This window comes from Canis aureus, chromosome 24 (genome assembly GCF_053574225.1).
Source record: "Canis aureus isolate CA01 chromosome 24, VMU_Caureus_v.1.0, whole genome shotgun sequence".
Lineage (NCBI taxonomy): Eukaryota > Metazoa > Chordata > Mammalia > Carnivora > Canidae > Canis > Canis aureus.
The window spans coordinates 5,159,400-5,181,151 of NC_135634.1; the positions used below are offsets into that span (position 1 = coordinate 5,159,400).

General features: G+C 39.0%; 1 pseudogene; it reads right to left on the minus strand.

Moving 5' to 3' along the window:
* Nucleotides 1-11,946: 11,946 nt before the first annotated feature.
* On the minus strand, nucleotides 11,947-21,498 carry LOC144296593 (nuclear transport factor 2 pseudogene; annotated as a pseudogene).
* Between the last annotated feature and the right edge of the window lie 254 nt (nucleotides 21,499-21,752).

A 21,752-nucleotide genomic window follows, 5' to 3' on the forward strand; every position in this document is an offset into this window, starting at 1 on the left:
CTGTGCTGTATCCCTGAAACTAATGTAGTGTTGTGTGTCAACTATACTAAATTTCTTACAAATAATAAAGAAAAGAGAATGTACATTTTTTAAAAAAGACATTTTCTTAAGGATATAATTCAGAAAGAAGTAAAGTTCTAGAAGGCAGAACTGAGATAAAAGAAATTTGCAAATGTGGATAAATATACACAATTATGACATCATAATTTGGGAGATAAAATATGGTAGGATCATCAGAGCATTTAAACTGCTTCAGAAATTTTTCCTCCATCATATTCCTTTCTTTAGCCATGGGAATTCTCCAGTATCTGAGCCATCTTTGGCTTCATCTTTCAAATATTTTAACATGTAGCCTCCCTCTTTCTCCTTTTTTCTCCTCTCTCCTTTCAGTGCTGTAGACTGACAATTTATAGATTCAGGACTCTTATTCATGTTTTCAACAAATATTCATTGAATGCTTGCTATAAGCCAGAGCTGTTTCAGGCAGTGAAGATACAAAACATCTTGCTGTCTAGACACACGTATGAATAAGTATATGGAAGACAGCACCAGAGATGCTCTGATGGAAATAATCAGATCAAGGAAAGGAATGACTGATTCTGAAACTTGAGGAGACTGAAAAAACTTCATAGAAAGAGTATTTCCGGGATGCCTGAGTGGCTCAGTAGTTGAACATCTGCCTTCAGCTCAGGTCATGATCCCAGGGTCCTAGGATGGAGCCTGCTTCTCTCTCGGCCTAGGTCTCTGCCTCCTCTGTGTCTCTCATGAATAAACAAATAAAATCTTTAAAAAAAGAAAAAGTATTTCCAAGCCAGCAGGGAAAATCAAGGACATGTTTGGTAGAAGTATGCATGTGTGTGAAGGGAGGATTGATGTGAATCATATGACATGTTGGTCAAATAAGTTTCACATGGCCTTAGCATGAAAAAGGAAGAGTTGAGTCCATAGCAAAAGATAAGACTGGGGAGAAAGGCAGGTTTCAGCCCATGAAGCCCTTGTCTACCACCCTAAGAAGTTTAGGCCTTCCTGCATGGACAGCAGGAAATCATTGAAGGGCTTTTTAAGCTGAGAAGTTATATAGTTAGTGCCTTTAAGATCTATCATGAGCCATTGGTGTGGAAGGTAGACCATAAGATTTCCTTTTTTTTCTTCTTTTTTTTTTTTTTTTTAAGACAGGATTTCCATTTGAATACTAAGATATATAGCCAATCTGTAGAGCAATGCAAGAAAATATCTGAAAATTTAAGGGTAAGTTCAGAAAATATGACCACCTAACACAAAAACCAGAGAATTAATGAAGTGCTGATCATGTTAACCAACCTCAAAATAATCTAATCATAAATATGCATCAGCCAGATACGCTTGGTAGAGGTCTAACATAAAGCTCTCAAGGAGACTAGACAGGCCCTCAACTACCTGAGATATTAGCAGACTACTGAGGAGGGTCCAGCATGTCCAGAGTTGCAAAGAGCATTCATCATCGGTCAGTAACTCACCCCCTTCATTTCATCTCTGTGCTTAGCCTTTGCTTCACTCTTCAGAGCATATACCAGGACGGAGTGCTCTGAGCAAACGGCAGGTACCAAATTATTCTGCCAGCTATTATTCCCAGTATAAATAACATTTTTCAAGTTTATTAGTCTCTTTTTTGGTTTGAATGAATCAACCCCCCAGAATTTAATCAATTTCAAACAAACCAGTAATATTTATTTTTCTGAGCCTAACAAAACTGAGAACTCTGAATTTACCCAAGATAATCCTCACCTGCCAGAAAGTTTCTCCTTGGCAATATCTCTATTGTGATAATAGATATGATTATCTAAATGTCCTAAAAAATACCCATCCTCCTCTTAGCTCCTCCACCCTATATCCAGCTATGCGGCATGAAGTTGTAAATCTCTGAATTTTGTTCCTGGAGTACATTCCTCAAGTTTTGATTCGTTGAACAGCTAGTTGCCTTTTACTCCATGAACCAATGGTAACATTTTATAACTCACTGAGAGAATTTTACAGATACATATTTTGGATTTATGGGTTTTGGATCTGAAGGCTTTAAAATAAATAGAACCAGCTTCATCCCGATAACTTCTGTTCATTGGCAATGGTCTGGAATTCTGTACATTAGCATTCCACAGATTTTAATAAAATGTTTATGAAGCAGTTTTAAAATTTCCATGGATTTGTACTTTCAAAAATATCAATGCTGTTTTTTTAAAGATTTTATTTATTTATTTGAGAGAGAGGGAGAGTGCAAGTGGGGGGAAGGACAGAGGGAAAGAATCTCAACCTGAGAGTGGAGCCCCCACACTGGCAGGGCTCCATCCCAGAAACCCAAGATCATGACTGGAACTGAAATCAAGAGTCAGTCCCTCAACCAACTAAGCCACCCAGGCACCCCTAATGCTTACTTTTAAATATCCTTAGGTTTATCATAACAAAAAAACAGATTTTAAAAATAATTGGAGCCATTTCATTTTTTCGTTTATTCACGAGAGACACAGAGAGAGAGAGAGGGAGAAGGAGGGGTAGAGACACAGGCAGAAGGCAGGCCCCATGCAAAGAGCCCGACATGGGACTCGATCCCAAGACTCTAGGCAGGCACCAAATCGCTGAGCCACCCAGAGATCCCCAATTGGAAGCATTTCAAACACCATCAATCAACCTCCCAAAAAGAAGTTGTAACCTTTGTGTATAATTACATTTTTGTTACTAAATTTATGTTTCTTCTTAGTTACATTATAAAATATATATGGTACTAATTAATAATCAGCTTCAGACTGTCCTAAATCTTGTCACTTTTTAAAGTTGTTAATGAGCATGATATTCTGTAAAAACCAATGCTTAAATAATTATTGTACTGGTAAGTCATCCTGAAATAATCACTAACTTGCTATGTCTTCTTTTTTTCTTATTTCACAGCTATAGTATTAATTAGCAAATACCAGCTGTGTCATTTTTTTTTAATTTTTATTTATTTATGATAGTCCCACAGAGAGAGAGAGAGAGAGAGAGAGGCAGAGACATAGGCAGAGGGAGAAGCAGGCTCCATGCACTGGGAGCCTGACGTGGGATTCGATCCCGGGTCTCCAGGATCGCGCCCTGGGCCAAAGGCAGGCGCCAAACCGCTGCGCCACCCAGGGATCCCCCAGCTGTGTCATTGATCGGAACTTCAACTGTCCTCTAATTCTTTCTCCAATCCACATACCATTCTCAACACTCACTGCCTTACCACCATGTCCCTTTGTTCCATTCTGTTACATCCATCCTCACATTTCCAAACTGGATCAACTACTGCTGATTTTAGAACTGGCGGCATATTGTGATGGTAAGAATAAAAATTTGCTCTGGGATATCTGAACTTGTGGGTTAGGTAGAAGCCAAAGGATATTTTTCCTCCCCAACCACATTTTATAATCCCGGTATAATTTCTCACTCATCCAACATACCTTGACTCGCCCATGGGACAGGGCTTGATCAAAAAGAACCAGATGATAGTATAATGGTGTGCAGTTCCATTCAGCTGCAGGTGTTTATTGAGCCCTACCCTCTGTACAGCTTGTCCCAGCATTATGGGCAATGAGATGCTGGGTTCTTTTTTTAAGATCAAACATAAGAGTCACCGCCTCCCCTGGCCCAACTCAACCCATTTTTTTTTTTTTTTGGTTAAAACCAATAAGAGTTTTAGGAGAGTCTCCAGCTGGGAAGGAATTGCTGTGCAAGTAACACCTGCCTTTGCAACAACATGAATGAATCTGGAGGACATTATGCTAAGTGAAATTAGCCAAAGACAAATGCTATATGATTTCACTTAACCATGGAATCTTAAAAAAAAATAAAAGGTTGAACTCATAGAACAGTGGAAGAGTAGGAGATGCTGGTGAAAGGTACGGTCATTCAGTTAGAAGATGAATAAGGTCTGGGGATTTAATGTACAGCATGGTGATTAGTTAATAATACTGTATTGTGTACTTGAACTTTGCTAAGAGAGTAGACCTTAAACATTATCACAGAAAAAAGTAGCTTTATATAGATTGATAGATATGTTAACCTAATTGTAGTAATCATTTCACAAAGTATATGTATGTCATATACATTATATTGTACACTACACATATGTACAATTTGTCAATTATGCCTAAATAAAGCTGAAAAAAATCAGTGATGCAGACTCTTTTGGTTGGGGTGAGATTTTCGTAGATCCACAGAGTTAGAGATGGCATAAATATTAACATGGGTATCATCCTCCTAGAGTTTACAAAATATGGTTTTTTTCCCTCCATTTGAGAGGTTTGCAGAAGTTAATGACTCTGGTTGCTCAGTTGATAGGCTGAATAATGGTGCCCTAAAAATAACCACATCCTAGTCCCTGGCACCTGTGAATATTATCTTACATGGTAAAAGGGACTTTATAGATGTGTTTAAGGTAAAGATCTTGAGATGGAGAGATGATCCTGGATTATCTGGTTGGGAATCACCAGGGTCCTTATAAGAGAGAGCAGTAGAAAATTCCATGAGGGAAGGAAAAGATTGGAGTGTGGGGAAGAAATGGTTATGAGCCAAGGAATGTAGGAGCTTCTAGAACCTGGAAGAGGCAAGGAACGGAGACCCTGGAGGGTCCAGAAGGGCACCTTCACTGTAGCTCTGTAAGGCTCATTTTGGGCTTTTAAGCTCCAGAACTGTGAGAGAATAAATGTGTGTTTTAAAACACTAAATTTGTGGGAGTGTGTCCTAGTAGCAACAAGATTACTAGTGAAACCAAGAAATGCTTGTGTTTCCAGTGCCAGGGGATGCTTGTTAACCAACTTATAGTGCTGGTGATGTTCATGTCTTGCTGAAACTTTTCAAAATCCCACATCACCAGGTAGGTGTTCTATAAAGTCCAACTCTTTTCCAAAGAGGAAGCAAGAAGCCTTTGTAAATTTTATGGTTTAGAAATTTTCTTCCCAAATTATAGCTGTGAAGGAAATTTCTACTTTTTTCAGTTGTCCACATAAGCAATCTCTTGGGGCTTGTACAAGTTTTTAATTACTCCTTGAGTAATTAGCATTCTTCCATTAAGGATGACTAGAATTTCATAAAAACTATCTTTTTTGTAAAAAGTTCTCAAATGGGATGGATTCAATAGATCTTAAAATTGTCCTGCTACTCTAAAATCTTCTTTCCAACAGGGATTGTCTGTTTTACAGTTTCAATGAAAGGTTAAACACCAAATTATAGTCCATATCATAGTTTCTAACTAATGGTCCCATTTTTGCCTTCAATAAATCCTAATGTGATAATAATAGATTTGCCTTTTGCCAAAAATCCCTTCAGCCATTTTGCAATTTATATGGCAGAGACTAAAAGAAAATTGAATTTACTTTTAGCAAGAAAGATTGTAAAGCTAATTTCTCTAATGCTCTATGATTCACATCAGCCAAACTTAAAAGATTATACATATTCAAATTTCAGAATTCTAGTGATGACTTAGGTTTCCTGAAAGAGTTTCAGAAAGAGAAAAAAAGAACACTTTATCCTATTTCAGGGCAGACAAGTGGTATTACAGTTCAAAGGTGATTTTTTTTTTTACAAGACTTCATCCATGGGCATTATTTTGGATAAAGGTAGGAATTTGTGTCAGGAGCCAGAGAAATCATGTAAGAAAGAGAAATAGGACTGAGAATGTTTGGGCTGAGAATAGGACAGTTCCCAGTGTGTCTGGCCTAACTGTGAGCCAGAACGTTGGCTTTTAGAGGTGGCTGGGACCAAGAATATTTCAAATGTAAACTCCAAGAATAGAAAGTAAAGAAAGAGAACCTCAGACTCACCCTCTTGTGTTTACCACCAGAATCAGGTCCTAGAGTGCTTGACGCACAGCAGACACTCAATAGTGTTTGTGGAATCCATGCATGAGTGCCTGAATGAATAAATATAAAATCAGTTGCGTCCCTGAATATTTTTATAGTAGCTAATGACAAGTCTAAATGGCACCAAGCTTATTTACACCTACTGGAATCACCATCACTCTCAACAAATATTTGTGATGGCAGGGTGTATAATATATCTTATCAAGTCAAGCATACTTTCATTATCAGAATATTTTCCTCTGAAAGCAATACCTTCTCCAACTGAGCATATAACAGTTTATTGTTCTTAAGTAATGAAGAATCCTATTATGGTTTGATATATTTCATAACAACTAGTTGTTTTTGAAGCTGCATTGCAGACTCAGTGGTCTAAGGGAAGAGAGAGCAGGACACTTGGATCTAGCAGTTTTTACCCCTGAAATAGAGACATGTCACCAGGATGAGGATGTAGTCATCTCCAACCAATATATGCCATGTAATGTTCTTCATCATAAGTGAACTGAGGTGTTTTTTTGTTTTTGTTTTTGTTTTAAAGATTATTTATTCATGAGAGAGAGAGAGAGAGAGGCAGAGACACAGGCAGAGGGAGAAGCAGGCTCCATGCAGGGAGCCTGAAGTGGGACTCGATTCCGGGTCTCCAGGTTCAGGCCCTGGGCTGAAGGTGGTGCTAAACCGCTGAGCCCCCAGGCTGCCTTGAACTGAGGTTTTTGATTAGCATTTGATACAGATGAATATGGTAAATACATCACTTCCTCCTAAATCATAAGTATCAATTTTTTCACAAAAGTCTGAATCTATTGAAAAGAAGAGAATGCTATTTCAAGCAGTGCCACCAGCCTAATTTCACAGATGTAACACATGTGTACTGGGATTTGGGGACAGTAATAAGGCAGAGGAAGTGTGTGGCACATGCATCTGTTCTGTCATCCCTCAAACAAACGGAGCAGCAAAGTTGAGCCCCTACAGGAAAGAATCTAAGCCAAAGGGAGACAGTAAAGCAAGATATACAATCTCCCAGTCACAGCTGGAGGGACAGTCCTTGCATGAACGGAGGGTGAAAATCTCAGGCAAGGTAATATTTCAGGTTGCCGGGTGAAGCCAGATGAAAAAGAAGGGAGCCTGACTGGTCAGGTGCTTCTGGCATAAGCATGGGTAGGGTGCCTATGTGGAGTTTAAGAACGAGGCAAGGAAATTGGTTAGGAACAAATATCAGGACAGGCATTTTAGGTTTGGAAGTGGCAAGCTGATCTATAGGAAGACATAGTCAAAGTTGATCTTAGTAGCATTAAGAATATTCACAGTCATTTGACACCAAAAGCAAAGGCAACCAAAACAAAAACAAGTGGGTCTACGTCAAACTAAAAAGCACTAAAAGCACAGCGAAGGAAACCATCAACAAAATGAAAAAGCAGCCTATCTAATGGGAGAAAATATCTTTAAATCATATATCTGATGAAGGGTTAATATCCAAAATATATAAAGAACTCATACAACTCAAATAAAAAAAAAATCAGGGATGCATCTGTCTTCGGCTCAGGGCATGATCCAGGTCTGGGGATGGAGTCCTGCATCAGGACTCCCTGCTAGGAGCCTGCTTCTCCCTCTGCCTACATCTCTGCCTCTCCCTCTCTCTGTGTCTCTCATGAATAAATAAATAATAAAAAAAGAAAAATAATAAAATCTGATTAAAATCGGCAGAAAATGTGAGTAGAAATTTTTGCAAAAAAGACATACAAATGGACAACGGGCATGTGAAAAGGTGTTCAACATCACTAGTCATCAGGAAAATGCTAATCAAAACAGCAATTAAAGAGGACCTCACACCTATTAAGATAGCTATAACCAAAAAGAAGAAATAAGTGTGTTGGTGAGGATGTAGAGAGAAGGGAATGTTGTGCACTGTTGCTGGGAATATAAATTGGTTTAGCACTACAGAAAGCAGTATGAAAGTGCCAAAAAAAATTACAAATGGAAATATCATGTGATCCAGCAATTCCACTTCTCAGTATCTGTCTGAAGAAAACAAAAACATTAATTCAAAAAGATATATGCACCCCTATGTTTACTGCAGGATTTTTCACAATAGTCAAGATATGGAAGCAGCCTAAGTGTCTATGGATGGATGAATCACACACCATCAACCATCAACCACAAGCCCTTGCCCAGACACATAGAATGCCTTACCTTGTGGGACCTTAGAGTCAGAAACAAAGTCTAACATTTGGAGCAGAGTGAGGCCTCTTATGATGAACTATAAAAGAAAAAAACTGAATTTAAAGTAAACCTGTCAGGGCACCTGGGTGGCTCAGTGTTAAGCATCTCCCTTCAGCTCAGGAGATGATCCTGGGGTCCTGCTCAAGGGGATCTCAAGGGGAGCCTGCTTCTCTCCCTCTGCCTATGTCTCCATCTCTCATGAATGGATAGATACAATCAAAAAAAAAAAAAAAAGTAAACCTGCCAAAGAGAATGGTAGAGTTGTTAAATAATCCTCAACTTTCAAGCCAGTTGTCTAACATGCACCTCTAGAATAAAGAGGTACTTCTTTAGAGAGAATGCATGAATTGACCTGCGAACACAACAGGCTATTTTATATACAGTGGTAAGTCTCCTTTTCAACATCTGCTGTTTCATGAAAGTGATAAACACCGGAATGATTATTTAAAAGAAAAAGAAAAAAAAGATCTTCCTCTGAGGATACAGCCCCTTAGGAAGGCAGTCTTTCCACCAGCAGAATGGTGATTTTGAGCTGCAGGGAGAACCTAGCTTTAAATGTATCTTCCTTGCTGCTTCACAGCACCTCAAATTCCCATCAGCTTGGGGGCTCTACTTCCCTTAGGAGCAAGGCTTCAAGGTTTGACATAAGTCTCTCCAAGTTACACTTCTATATACGAGCTCTTTTATCCTTGGATGACTAGCAGAGTGTTCTAGTGGAGCAGGAAAAGGGACGATAGGAATGCTCAGTGCGGGTATCAGAGAACAGTCCTGATTGTAGCCGGAGCAGGAAAGTCAAATTGCTAACTGACCACTTTGTTTGGAGCAACCAGTGCCAGTCTTCTGTTCAAACAAGCCCACAGTGCCCCCTGCAGGGAGGAGAGCAGAGGTTTGGCTGGTTTTGTTTTTGGTTATTTCACCGTTAAGTTCTTTGTGGGTAGCTATGAAGATGAAAAATATGAAATGTCTCAATCTATCAGTTTAATGGGAGTTTAGCTCTTAAAGTTTGTGGGCAACAGAATCAGTACACCCAGGAATGACAACCTTCCCTTCAAAAGACAAACAGAAGTCTTTTAAAGTTTAATCTTGGAGAAACATATGACCCCTTTCCCTTCACTTTAATAGACATATCTCGCCATCTTTATGACTTTTATGATTTTTAATCCTGTGTATGCTTAGTTTTAAATTATTGTAATTATATGTATACGAAACTTAATTTTTATCAATCTACTTTATAATGCTTCAATGGCCACATGAGTCTATTAAGTTGCTGGATAATAATTTACTTAATCATATTCATAGTTTTGTACCTTGACCCTTTGGCCAGTGTGTAATCTAAATGATGCGTACAAATGACTTTTTTCCCTTGAATTACTTCTTTAGGATAACAGGCATAGTGACAGATGTGGCAGATGTGTAGACTCTAGAGGAAGAAAGATTTTAATTTGGAGCCAGACTTTTTCACTTTTAGGCAGCGTGCCTGTGGGAATATTAATAATCCTCTCTGAATCTCAGATGTGTCTCCTTTATAATGGGGCTGGTAAGACTTCAATGACAAAACACAAATACTACATCTACTATGTGGTGGCAGTGTGATAATAGCATAATGAAAGGCCGCTACTGTGTTGCAACAAAAGTTGTTAACTTTAAAAATGATTAATTAAGTAGGATACCTTTCCTGATCCTCCACTTCCAAAACCCTGTCCAGTAACACAGTAAACACAGTGCCTATCCAGCTATCCCCATTTCTTTTTCTCTTAAAGAGGGTGCTGGAATAGAAGTCAAGGTATCTAGCACAGTTAAGAACAGGAAAGAAGAGGAAGAGTTCAGTGTAAGAAGAAACATTGATTTGGGAGAGACCCTGGAGCATACAGAGAACTCGGAGAGTGGAGGAAGGGACATTTAAAAGGTGTTGGCCTACATTATGAATCATATCCCTCTAATGCTCTTCAGTGAGTCACAATAAAGAAAGTAAACACTTTGTAAAACTCGTGGCTGCTGAATTCTGCCACTGGAATGTGACTTTGCGAATAAGCAATGTGGATCCCTAGATGAATAAGAATTGAGCCATTGTCACCATCTTTATTATTATTATCACATATTTATTCATAGACTTGAGATTGAGGGGTGAAATCATTTTCATGACTAATAGCATTTCTCTATTTAGAAAGAATATTCTGGTTTATACCGATCTGACTCCCTTTAGAAAGGGAGTACCCTGGTCGTCTGATGCACCAGGGGCTCCAGCTTGTTGAGGTACACCAGTCATCAAGTATCCTCTCCCCAGAAACCTGAGTATGTCTGGGCTTGCTGGTGATGGGACTCACTTAATCTTTGGGGGAAAGGGATGCTTCTGTAGTATGCTGATGTTTTCATGAGAAGCAAAGGCAAGGCAAGGACTTGACAGCTGTTCTCTCCCCAAGCCACTTTCTCTGGCCCCTCTGGCAGGTATATCATCGTGTAGAGGGGCCATCGTTAATGTTTATTGTCTCAGCAGCTCCACAGTAAGTGTATACAACTACATCACAAATCACAAAATGTCTAATCTAGATTTACCACACTGATGAAAACAGCAGTTTCAGCCTTGAAGGGATCCAGTTCTTAAAGGCACCTCGAGGACTTCAGTTTTCAGGGTTCAAACAAGAGGTCTGTTATCTTCTTGACCTGAATCCCTAGTGAAAAGCTAAAGATGAACAATATCTGTATTAGCTCAAAGTTACAATTAAATGGAAAGCAAAATTTAGAACAATAGCAAAACCATGGATGTAGACCAGTTCACAAGAGTTATAAAACATTAGCAGCTCTGTAAATAAATAATGCTCCTGGCCAGAGTAAATAATTAGGAAGTATCTATCTTTGCATTATAAATAGCAGTAGAAATGAGAACATTCACTTATAAAAGGAATGTACTCCAGTACCTCAGTCTAATTAAAGACTAAAAAAATATAAGACATCTAGAAAAAAGAAATGTTTAGGTCACCACCAATCTATACTGATAAAAATCTTGGAGTAAGACTAAGACTATACCTGCTGCCCATAGTAATAATTTGCAACACTGGGATCCCTGGGTGGCGCAGCGGTTTGGCGCCTGCCTTTGGCCCAGGGCACCATCTTGGAGACCCGGGATCGAATCCCACGTCAGGCTCCCGGTGCATGGAGCCTGCTTCTCCCTCTGCCTGTGTCTCTGCCTCTCTCTCTCTCTCTCTGTGACTATCATAAAGAAATAAAAATTAAAAAAAAATAATAATAATTTGCAACACTACCACTAGAATTGAGGCAATGTGCTGATAAGTTTTGTGTGACATTGGAATCCCTTTAGTAAAATATGATAGATGTTCCTGGAAATGTGAAATGTCAAAGATGTCCTTGAGTGAGGAGCTTTCAAAAAAAGAAATTATTTGATATATTTAAGCCATTTTAAAGGGAAGCTTGAAGTTCTATTGAATAGATTAAATTTAGTAGAAAGTTCTAATTCAGAAGCATCAGATGAAAAGGAGTTTGGAATTCTTGAGATGGGGGGCAATGGCTAGGATAGTGAAGCCTGAAGCATGGTAACTCTGTCACCCTTACACACACACACACATGCATACACAAGCATACACACACAGACCACATAATAAAAACATATATATCAATTTAAAAATATGTCATAATAGCCAACAATGGAAAAAAAGAGATGCCTTAGTACCTGGGAGGGCCATTGGATGGGCAGAATTTGGAAAGGCTGGGATGAGTGGCTGGCTTCAGCAAGCTTGTCTGCAAGTGAAGCTTGGATCTTTTTAGTACAGGGGTGAGATTAGCAACCCCCCCCCCCGCCCCTCCATGCAATCACCACCAGCAGCAACCCTCTGCTTCTTCTGCTCCTACCAGCCTCCAGATTCACTCCTCTTCCTGCCAAATGCCAAGACTCTCTTTATGAGCAGGAAGGGAAGGGGGAAGGAGGGGCAGGTAATGGGAACTGACCTTGCTTTATCATCTTGAAAGAGGGCCACTAATGGGGCAACTGGCTGGCTCAGCTAGTAAGGCATGTGACTCTTAATCTCAGGATTGTGAGTTTCAGCCCCATGTTGAGGGTACATTTACTTTAAAAAAGAAGGAGGGCTGCTAAATAAGCCTCTAGAATTGTTTTGTTTTGTTTAAATGCTGGCACTCTAACAGGATATCAGGCATGACTCCTCATACTGGCACATAAAAAGAGAATAGGGTACATAACTACACCTCTAGCATAATGTATCAGCCTTTTAAGAAATTAAGTCATATAAATACCTCAAGAAATTGTTTTTTATTTTATTTTTTTTAAGAAAATTTTTGTGGTTTTATTATATCATGAGCCATTGAAACATCAGAACAAATCAATATCTGGGCGGTGAGGCAGCTGCTTTCTCCTTTACTTCTTTGGATTACTAGAGCAACTTGTCAGTAGATTAAAAAAAAAAAAAAAAAAGACAACCTTTTGCATTACTTAAGTCTTTCCAAGGCATGCGCTGGTACCACACAAACTTCTCCTGTCAGATGCAACTATTCTAGCATCCAAACATCGTGCACAATACCTCGGTAGTAGCAGCGCACTGCGCCCGCTCCCACCGCGGCCCTGCTCATTTGTGTATGATATTTGGAGCATCTGGAGGAGTGTGAATAGTTATCAGGAAGAGGAAGGAGGAGGAAACAGCATGAGTGCCTGGCTGGGAAGAGGTCAGCCGAAGTTGTGCAGGGCAAGCCTGAACATGTCATTGGTGCAAACCCAAGCATCACTGATGTTCTTTAGTAGGAACATCTGGTGGAACCCCATGATGGGGTCTTCATCAGCCTTGAGGGGCCCACTACCATGCTGATGATGCAGCTATCTGGCGTGGGCTGATGGTCCTGTGCCGTGATGCTGTGCTGGATTTTCTGGAACGGAAGGCTAGACAACTTCTGCACAATGGCAGCTTTTCCCTGGAACTGCTGTCCTTCCCACGTAAGGCATGATGCATCAATATAAATTGCGCCTAGTTGGGTTCTGTCGTTATCAAATAACTGGTAGTATTGCTGAATGAAGCTGGACGCAATCTGCTCCCAAATTGGCTTGTCTCCCTTTCTGGAGCGTCACCCGGCCTTGTTGAGACCCGAGGGGCTGGCACGATGGCGGCAGCGGCGGCGGCGGCCGCAACCCAGCACTGTTTTTTATTTCATACAAACACCCCTTCTTCTTCTTTATGGCTATACCATAGACTTCCAGAGTAATTTATTCTCTAGACCCCTCTTAGTGTATAGGGACCTGAGAACACATTGATTATAAAGAAACATTAATTGAAACGCATTTCCTGTGATCAGGAGTATTTCTCTGTTACTAAAGACTATCTACTCAAATCCCACAAAATGAAAATTTTAAACAGAATCCTTCTTTTCACCGTCTTAGGCTTAGATCCTGCTTAAGGCAAAGACAAACACTTGGTACAACAGACACTGCGCCTCTATGCACGTTAGCTAAACACGCTGCAAACATTCTGCTTCACCACCCTGACCTGACTGGCCTCTCCATTTCTTTTGTGTTCTGGGAGCACAGAACTTTTGGCAGACTTTTGGATCACAGTGGCCCAGGTATTAGAAAGGGATACCCACTAATGATAGTTCTTAATCTGCAAAAAAGAAAACAAAACAAAAGAAAAACATCATGCTGAGTATTAAAATGCAAGTTTCACAGTGGCTTGAAATCCTGTCAAGGAAATAGTCAAGGGAGCAGAGAAATTGGTGGGTGATTGGGATAGGTGGGAAATGCTTTGACACGAAGAAAAACACCATTATCATCAGGACTTGCTGACATTTGACAAACACTGGGATTGGGGGGGCGGGGTGGAGAGAAACTCTTGTCTGAGGCACGTCCTGACTTGAAGGGATCTGAAGAGAACAGATGCTGGAGATAGGTCTCCATGGGAATTCTGCTAAAAAGCACTGGTTTTCAAAATGTGGTCCTGGACCAGCAGCATCAATATCATTTAGAACTTTTTAAAAACATTAACTCTTGGGCTTTGCCTTTACCTACCAAATTAGCTAGGTGATTCTAATGTAACTACTGAGTTACATTTCATCTGGGCTTTCATTTTCATGCTGCATCCCAGGCTATGTGCGTGTGTCCACATTTAAAATTTTGGATTAGAATAGAAACCTTTACATTTTTGCTTGTTTTAAGCCAGGGTGTTAGTGGAGGAATAACAAACACACAGCGCACTCACTGAGTTATAAGAAGTCATCTAAAATGATAGAAAAAGGCTGATAGGGAAACAGGCAAATATCTTTTATATATATATAAATATATATACACATAAAAGTATCTTATATTTTATATTTATTATATATAATATATATTAATATATATTTTATATATTTTTATATTGTATATATATATATATTCTTTTCCTTGACAGTCAAGTGTGGGTCGCTTGAAATTCTCTTGATTTAAAAATCATATTTGTTTTCATTTGGAAGGAACCTTAGGAACATCTGTTACCACCTTCTTGTTTTACAGATGAGGAAGCTGATGGGGTAAGTATATATTGACATGCCCAGGTTACTCAGAAATTCACCATCCTGGTTCTAAGGTAGAGGGATTATAGGTAAAAGTTTAAGTTCAGTAGATAGTCCTGATTTGGAGGGAAAATAAAATGTTGACCCACATTTTATAAAATTAAATGGGTCATTTAACTGTCTTCCACATCTCCTGGCTGCTGTCAGAGGCTAGTGGCTAAGTCTCAGATCATGAGAGGAACACATGCTCTTTCTCAAGAGGCCAAGGCTTAGCAGAGCAGACCAGGGCCCCAGCTGCAAGGCTGCCTTTGTCAAGGGAATGAAAGAGTCTTTCACTCCCTGCTTCTTCCTGCCCCCATGCCCAGCATAGCACCAGCAGCAGCCACACCTTCCTTCTGGGAATGCATTCTTCAATTCTGGAAGGAAATCATAAGTGACTTGCCTAGGAAGGATTGCTCGTGAGTAGGTAAAGGAATAAACTTTACTGTGATTATGGATCACTATTATTTTACTTATGCACAGTATCCTACCTTTCAGAAGGCACTTAAAGGAGCACTTTGTATTTTAAGGTCTGTCCCATCCTCTCCCTGGCCTCAACATCCTCAGAAGGCAGAGGGATGGAGAGTCAAACCTGGGTCCGTGTCTCAATGCTTCCTGAAGTGCTGGGCTCCGTGGATATTTGGTGAATTACTGAGTGAATGTGCGAGAGGGATGAGGGAAACAGGTAATGGAAATCAGAGGGAAATTTTCCTGTTTGCCAGATGAGAGTTGAATACTTTGATTTTTCCTTTACATTTAGGAGTAATGAGAGTTAAGACACAAAGTCATGTTCGAGTCACCCTGAAGTCAAGCATGGCAACCCAGATCCTTATATATTTCCTGGTCTGGGCAAAGATTATTTTCGAAGAGGATAATGCCTGGGTTGGGAAACATTCCAAATCAGAGTCCAGGCAGCCTTCATAACTGGGATAAGTTATGGTTCCAAATGAAAATGAAAACCCAAATTAAAAACAACAACAAAAAGCAGTGGTGAAATCACACCAAGATTTGGAGACAAAATGTTATATGTCATATAACTAAGGTGTCTGCTAATACTATGACACCAATTATCTTGAAGAGTATAAAACTATGTCTCTCCTTTGCAATACTAATAATTCTATATTTTTCCTACTGTAGCTTCTGCAATGGCTTTTAAGTGACTAAGTGAGTTAATATGGTTTATTCGTTCTGTCTGGGCCTCTTGCTATATAAAATCTTAATAAACAGTGATGTGGACAAGATGTCAACACTTGGGAGAAAAAGATATGGAACAATGACCTTGGAAGCAAATCAATAGCTGATTTAATTTAAAGAAACATGGAAGTATGTGAAGGAAAAAAACCCCTGCAATTTGTTTTTTAATACATTATTTTTATGCTCAAGAAACTTATGGTTTGATACATTAGGCTTTTAAATTTTCACTTTAGTAAAAATTGATTGGAAAATATAAAACAAACATCTAAATATGCAGATAGCTTGACTTCTCTAAATACTGCATTTGACACATAATGAACTGATTAAGTTGACAAGATGTTTTAGATTCTGACACTTAAGCTTGCAACTCTAGCAGGAAAGACATAAAATGACTTATTAGAAATAACTTCCTATTGTCAAATTTTTTAAAGTAAGGAGGAATAAAAATATCTTGGCTGCAAATTTGGAAATTTGGGGAAGTAATAGTCCATTTCAATGATTGATAAGCATGCTCTAAATGCTGAAATTCTATTTTATTTTTGATGGCCCTTCTTCCTCAAAAATTTTCCAGATTGGTTTTTGTTTATTTGGAAGCTCATGTAAGCCCAGTGAGGGGAGAGGACATGCCCGTTTATTCCTGTATCTCAGCAGCTAAGGAAGACCTGACTCATGTGGGTAAAATGGAAAGGAGATAGGAAGCAACAAAAGAAACAGTATTTTTTGTTGACATGTTTAAAATACCTTAAACTGATAATTTCTTTGAAAGAAAAATAATGAGCTTTAGTATTTTGTTCCCATGATCATTTTAGCTTATGAATAGTAATATATATGTATTGAATCCTTTTCTTGTTGATAATATTTAGACTTCAGCCATGTTCCAGCAAGAATAGGGAATACACAAAGAAATTATGGACTGTAAATTTGTCGAGGCAAATGATTATTCATATTTATTCAGAGACTGTATTATGTTTTTAAAGCTTAATAAAAGTAATTTTAATATGTATCTATTGTTATGTTTGAACCAAAAATTCTTTAGGTTAAGGACTATATAATCACACTGGCGAGTGAGAAGATGTAACCAGGGAAGCTTGCTTCTCCTTTGCCTGTTTAACTAACAAGGCTGAGAAAATACTGACTTCTACCTCCCCGTTTGTTCTCAGATCCCCTGCTCTAAGAGGAGCTCCAATTACACTATTTTAAAATTGCAAAAAAAGTACGTGTAGGCTTTTAGCCTTTTATAACTAATATATTTTCAGAACTCAGCTGTGCTCAAAATTTCAGCTGGAAACTGAGTTGAGCATCATAAATAGGTACTCAGATATTTGTTTCTTTAAAATTGCTGAACCAGAATTCCTATCCAGGCAGGAAGATGGAATAGAGAGAGAAATGTAAGATTATCTTCAAAATAATGAGGAAGTACAGAAATTTAGAGAAAGGTGCCCAAGGCAAGGATGGTTATGGTGGTACTGGTGGTGCTGATGGTGGTGATAGTAGTGTGATAATCTTAGTGGAGAGAGAGGACAAGTTTCCACGGCAATTGCGGCATTTGGAATAGATCTAGAAAGCAAAGAATACAGAAAGCATAGTTTGTTCTCGAACAGCTGAAAGTGTAGTGTGGCTAGAGCACAGGAGGTGTAAAGAGAGGGAGGAAGAAGAAATGAAGTTGAGATGGGAAATCCGACCTGATTTTTATGGAGACTCTTAGACCATTTTTTAAAGATTTTACATTTGTTCTCCAGGCAGTATAGAATGATTCAAGGAATTTAAACAGGAGAATGAAGTGAACAGATTTTATTTTAGAAAACTGTGGTCACAGATGGAGTAAAGATTGAGTTAGAGAGATCAGAAAGAGAAACCTATGACAGAAATTAGGTAAGGGATGACAGTAGTTTGAACTAGAGTGGCAATAGTGGGATGTTTAAAGCATTTTGAAGGTGAAATTCATAGGATTTGGCTCTTGGTTCTGTGTAAAAAAGGAAAAGGAAATCAGAGGATGAGACTTTATCCCCAATATATTGGGCACCCTAAAATGAGGTGATGTAACTTTAGTCCACTCATTCATTCTACAAATACTTGTTGACCACCTATTCTTGCAGGCATTGTACTAGATTGTGGTGCTACAGAGATAAAAATATGTGGTTGTTATTCTAACGATACCAACAGTATATGAAATTAAATCATTCCAAATTACATCATTACAAAGTCAAAGGACTAAGGATAAAGTTGAAATAATAGTCTAACATACATAACCAATATCTTTAGCAGAAGCTTAATAGAGAAGGATACATATCCTTTGGCAGTTCTTAATAGAAGAAACACATAAAGAGATGCTTGGCCTTCCCAGTTACCAAAGAGATACATTAAACTAACAACAACAAAATATTTGGGGCAAGAGTCTGGTAGATTGATAAAAATGAAACAAAAACAAAAACTGACACCTGGCTGGCTCAGTGGTTGAGCATCTGCCTTCGGCTCATGGCATGATCTCAGTCTGGAATCAGGCTCCCTGCGAGGAGCCTGCTTCTCCCTCTGCCTATGTCTCTGCTTCTCTCTCTGTGTCTCTCGTGAATAAATAAAATCTTAAAAGAAAACATAGTAACATCTCCCAATTTTATAGACTAAAACACACACACACACACACACACACACACACACACTCTCTCTCTCTCTGACATGCAGGAAATATGGGAAGTGTATATACTAAATTGTTAATAGTGGTTCTTCCCAGATAATGGGTTTATAGACCTGGTGATTTTCATTTAATGTTCCTGCTTTTTTGTATTGTATATATATATTTTTCATTTTTAACTATGTATTACTCTTATAAGCTAAAAGTGACTAATAATGCTATTTCTAATTTGGAAAAAAATAATAAAGAGCATTGAGGGTAGAGGGAAGGGGAAGAGAGCAATCCTGGCAGTGGGAAAGGCATATGGAAAGGAGCTGAAGTGTGGAGTATTGGAGAGCCATTGGCACTTCAGCATCCCACAGCATCAAGTGCCAGAGACAGCCCAGAAGTCATGCAAAAGAGTCTCTTATCCTAAAAGTAATAAAAAACTAAGTACAGATTCTGAACAGGAGAGACATGGTCTATGCACAGATGCTTTTGGGGTCAGAATGGAGAATGGACAAAGGAGAATTGTTTAGTGGCAGGAAGATCACATAGGAGCCCACCAGGTGATGGGCCTTCCCATGCAGGAAGACCCTGGTCAAGTTAAGTATGCAAACTTTCTGTGCCTCAATTGTCTTATCATAAAACAGAAGTAAGAATAGCCCCTGCCTTGGGAGCGGTTGTGTCATGAAACGAATAAAGGTCAATTTTCAGGACCCATCACTTGTGGCATTCCAAGTATTTATTTTTGTAAGTACTAATTTGGTATTTGTAATTTTCTTTTTTAAATTTTAGTTTCTTGTGAAAAAAAATAACTCAATATGAGCTCTATCCTCTTATAAAATTTAAGTGTACAATACAGTGTTAACTATGGCACCATGTTGCATAGATCTCTAGAATTTATTCATCTTGTGTAGCTGAAACTTCATACACATTGATTAGCAACTCCCCCCAGTAACCACCGTGCTAGTCTCTGATTCTATGAGTTTAACAATTTCAAATATCTTATGTAAATAGAATCATGCAATTTGTCCTTTTGTGACTGGCTTTGTTCACTTAGCACAACATCTTTCTTCAGGGTTCATCCACAGTATAGCGTACTGCAAGATTTCCTGATATTTGTATTTTTCTGTTCTTTTTCTTTAAAAGGGATCCTAAAACTGTACAAGTTTTAGTCTTCAGGGAACTTGGAGCCATTTCTGATAAAGCTTAGGGTTGCTCTCAGGATAAAGTGAGCTAATTTACATTGAATGTGTGGCACATGGTAGCTGCTAAATGAGTATCAGTTGTGTTTATTATGTGAAGGTGAGATCTGGCTGATGAATACATCTAGGATGATCCCTGGGCACTCTGGCCTGGGTTACAGGATGCAATATCCCCATACACAGAAAAGTTTAAAAATGAAGGGATACTGGTTCAGTTTTGAATAGTTGAAGTGTGAAGTGCAGATAAAATATCCAGTGGGTGTCCAGAAATAGGTCATGGAAGGGTTAGGAATAGAGCCCAAGAGAGAGGTGAGGGTGATCAATTTGGGAATTATGCAAATACAAAAGGTGGCTAACGTCATGATCATGGATGAGAAGGTTCATGGACAGTGTGAAGAATGAGAACTGAGTAGGGCTGGACAGAATCCTGGGGATACTGGCCTTTCACAATCAGATTGTGGTGGTGGGTACATGAATCTGTATAATTTCATGGTCCTGTATGCTCCCCTCCCCCAAAAAAAAGAATGCATGTAAAAACTGGCAAAAATCCAAATAAGTCTTGCTGTCCAGTTTACTGTGTCTGTGTAGATTTCCTGTTTTTAATAATATATGATGGTTTTGTAAGATGTTATTTTGGGGGAAGCTGGCTGAAAAGTACATGAGACCACTATTTTTGCATCTTCTTCTGAGTCTTTGGTTTCAAAATAAAATGTTAAAAATAAAATCAAGGCTGCAGCATTTAGATTGGGCTGACCCAAAGCAGCCAAATAATTTAGAGTAAGATATTGTGCACTGATAATTATTTTTATGGCTCTCTTAAGCAGTGATCTAATTTCAGGCTAATTTTAAAAGAATGCAACCAACTGCACAAGCTAAAACTACTGTGACATTCCTGCTAAAATCTGTCTCCAATCAATAAAACCGCTAAATCTTTATAGAAGAAAAAATCAGGCAAAGGCAGAGAAGATTAGACAGGAAAATTCTGAGAAGGGGATGAACCCACAGGAAGCAGCTCAGCCCTTCTCTGCAGCACTGGGGATCGAAGAGAGGAAGAAATGCCTATTCAACCCAACACCTGATTTATTCCCAAGACACTGGGAGAACAAATTGTTTCATTCACATACTTCCACTGAAAAAATTAATAAGGGAAAAAATAAGATCAGTTAGATTGTTTTTTGGTTGTTGCTTTCAGGAAAAATAAAATCATTAATAATCTTCAGACTTATCCCATTCTCACAGATTCTGGAGAATATAAGGACTGTTAGAAGTGATTTGGTTCCATGCTGCTCAATATTTGGTCTGGGGACCAGCAACATTGGCATCCTGTGGGGGCTTGCCAGAAATATAGCATTCCAGGCTCCACCTCAAACCTACTGAAGAGAAATCTGTTTTTCAAAGTATTCAGAGGATGTGTATGCACATCGAAGGATGCAAAATCCTGTTCTTGACAATCCTGTGTTTCCACCATGTTCATTATCACCAACAGAAAATTAGTATCAAAAAGATCCATAGAGTAGGATACTAATTTTTAAGTTCTCTGTGAACAAAATCTCATAAAAAAAAAATCTTCCTATTCCATGTTATGGTCTGTTTTCTTCTGCTGGGTTTGGGTTAGCAGCTAAGAGGCAGCAGGCTGTGGGGTCTTCTTGGGCACCAAGCAACCGTTATGGTGAGTGAGCTTGGTAGAGGGAAGGGCCCACACTCACTGCCCCTTCAGCTTCCACCTGGCCAAAGCTCTGAGCTTTCTCTTTTCCATAGTGTGAAGGCTGCCTGAGAGGAGCTGGAGTTCAGGAAAAGCCAGGGGAGAGAGGAAGTAGGGATTTTGCGTCCTGAGGTATGACCCCATCTGACAGCCATGCTTCCTTCGGAGTGTAATATTGGAATGCATGTTTTGTTTAATGACTGTCACTACTGGACAGGTTGTTTAATAGAGATGTAGTTAATACATTACATGAGTGATGACTCATGAGATCTGGATTTAGCCTGGCCCCTCCAGGAAGGTCACCTCACTTCTTTTTCTGTAATACATGGATAATATTTGCCCATGTTCAGTGCGAGGGCTGGAGTGATAATAAATGCCTGCCTAGAATGAAAGGTCATAGGGATTGCACAACATAGTATCTGCATAATTATGCTGACAAC